General features: G+C 44.0%; 1 protein-coding gene across 1 annotated transcript in view; it reads left to right on the top strand.

The window, feature by feature from the left end:
- Positions 1-2,833, top strand: part of LOC109372653 (Down syndrome cell adhesion molecule) — a gene marked incomplete at both ends in the record, with an annotated part of 567,322 nt that overhangs the window by 222,009 nt on the left and 342,480 nt on the right. The gene's annotated exons all lie outside the window — the stretch shown is intronic.

Below are 2,833 nucleotides of genomic sequence, written 5' to 3'. Positions count from 1 at the left end.
TTGCTTGATAGTATATTACAGGCCTAGGATGCTTCCCCCACCCCGACTTTTTATTCTCTTTGTGTTTCAGTTTAGTGTCTATTAGCCTGCCTTCAATGTCACTGATTTTTTCCTCTACTATGTCTAGTCTGCTAAGAAGCCCATCAGCTGATTTCTTCCTCTCTGATATCACATAATTCCATTCTGATAGTCCCATTTAAGTTTTGTTTTTACTGTTTCCATTTCTCTGCTGAAATTCCTTATCTGTTGGCTTATGTCGACATTTAGCCCTAGATCCTTCATTGTAGGGACTTCAAAGTCCCTGAGTGATAATTCAAACATCTGGGCCATTTATAGAATCTTCAGTGAGATCCAGTTCACCAGCGGCTTCACATGTTGTGAAGGTGGGTTGAAACTTGACCTTCAGAGGAGCTGGGATCTGAGCCCAGCCAGGCTCTTCAGATCTCGCTGTGCTTTGCAGAGCCAGCCACCAGCCTCCCAAACCATGGGGACGTTCTTTCTGCTTCACAGCCTGCCTACCAGCATTGGGAGTTTCTGGGGTATTCTTTTTGCTCTCTAGACACTTTACTGGCTTCCCACATCCAGGGGCATCTTTTTTTGTCCTAGGGAACTGCCCTCAGCCTTTGGCCTGTCACTGCAGTGCACTTGGTGAATGTCCAGGGATCTTTGTAGGGATTTATCTCCATTTTTCTGCCCTTCTCCCAGCTTTTGGCAGTTATTTTGTTTGCTAAATGTATTCTTGCCTTCTTGCTTTCCTACCATACACTTTCTTTTGCTATTTATTAGTTATATATTATGAAATATTCTGTGTGCTGTATTGTGATACTTAAATTTATGATATCTTGCTATGTTGACATTTTAAATCCAGTTTGGGAAAAATAAGTGGCATAGAAAAGCAAAGAATCACATAAATGGGGAAAAAAAACCCCTCAAGTTTCATAAACCTAAAGAGAACATTTCTCATTATGTAGAACTTAAACTTATGAAGGATACATATGTCTGGTGCAAGGTGTGGGTATCAGTCAGATCAGTCAGGGTCATGGAAAAACAGAACCAGTAGGAGATAGATAGATGGATGGATAGGTAGGTAAGTAGATGATAGATAGATAGATAGATAGATAGATAGATAGATAGATAGATAGATAGATAATTATGTATTTTAAGGAATTGGCTTGCACGGTGATGGAGTGGGGATGGGTAAGTCTCAAATGCACAGCGCAGGCCAGCAGGGCAGGCTGGGGGCTTTGGGACAGCAGCCGATCTGAAGTTCGCAGACAGAATTTCTTATTTCTCGGGGAAACCTGAGTTCCTGCTCTAAGGCCTGTCAATTGATCAGATGAAGCTGACCCAGCTTATCTAGCATAATCACCTTTACCTAAAAATCAACCGACTGTAGATGTTCACCACATCTACAAAATACCTTCACAGCAACTCCTAGGCTAATGCTTGCCTGAATAGCNTAGATAGATAGATAGATAGATAGATGGATAGATAGATAATTATGTATTTTAAGGAATTGTCTTGCATGGTGATGGAGTGGGGATGGGTAAGTCTCAAATGCACAGCGCAGGCCAGCAGGGCAGGCTGGGGGCTTTGGGACAGCAGCCGATCTGAAGTTCGCAGACAGAATTTCTTATTTCTCGGGGAAACCTGAGTTCCTGCTCTAAGGCCTGTCAATTGATCAGATGAAGCTGACCCAGCTTATCTAGCATAATCACCTTTACCTAAAAATCAACCGACTGTAGATGTTCACCACATCTACAAAATACCTTCACAGCAACTCCTAGGCTAATGCTTGCCTGAATAGCTGAGTGCTACCGCCTCACTGTACATTGACACATAAAAGTGACTGTCTCAGTGGTAAGGGCATATTCCACAATGTGGTACAGCCTGTGCTAGAAATACACTTTAAGGAAGAAACAAATGTAAGCCCCAAATGAAAGCGTTCCTGCTCTGTTCATCATTTCACAGACAGGCATGCCGGGGCCGGGTACCCTGAACCATGGGCAGGTCTGTGTTCAGCTGAGGAACCTGTCTGCGCCCCAGGTTTCTTATAAGCCGTGAGAAGTTCTCCTAAGCAGAGCGTAAGCATCCATCTGGGTTTAGGCATCAGCTGCTGCAGTTGTCTGACAGAGCCAGCTGCCCAGCACCTGGAGACCCCCCCCCAGGCCCACAGGATGGTGCAGTCGCTTCTGTCAGGAGGAGGAAGCCCCATTCAGATGCAGCCCTCATGCCGGCAGAAAGAGAGGGCCTGCTTCCCCGTGGCTCCTTGTCGAGGCTGCCCTGACTGCAGCCCTGGGGCCACTCTCTCTCGCATCCTTCTGCTCATTGCTCCGAAACAGTCCCTAGGGAATCCATCAGCATGTTAACAGCAGGCGTTGGAGTTTTGCAGGACATGATTATGTGATCATGGTTCTCTTCTTTCTACCTACCTTTCTATGTTTACAGAAGGTTTTACAGTGTGAATATTAATATAAAATATTAATTTTATAACAACATCAATGCAACTATAAATATTTTGAATAAGAATGGTAATGAGTTTATATTCCCTAAGGAATAAAATGCAATTTTTACTATTTTGGCCTTTTCTGTAAGTCTCCACCTGTGATTATCACAAGCATCTTGTTGAATGTGCAGCCTGGAGTGTCTGTGGGGGCAGCGGTCCCCAGGGGGAAGACCAGGAGGCCCTCAACCTCGGGAGAGCGCATCTTTGTGGGACATGCGGCAGGTTGTACATGCGGGATATTAGAAATGTTTAACCCAAAGGCATTGTCTTTTTTTTTTTTTAACTAGACCAGCAAATCTTAAAGAAAAAAATAAATTTGAATCATAT

The sequence above is a fragment of the Hipposideros armiger genome, unplaced genomic scaffold (assembly GCF_001890085.2).
Source record: "Hipposideros armiger isolate ML-2016 unplaced genomic scaffold, ASM189008v1 scaffold_653, whole genome shotgun sequence".
Lineage (NCBI taxonomy): Eukaryota > Metazoa > Chordata > Mammalia > Chiroptera > Hipposideridae > Hipposideros > Hipposideros armiger.
Note: the sequence above shows the minus strand (reverse complement) of the source record. Positions and strands in the feature narration are given on the sequence as shown.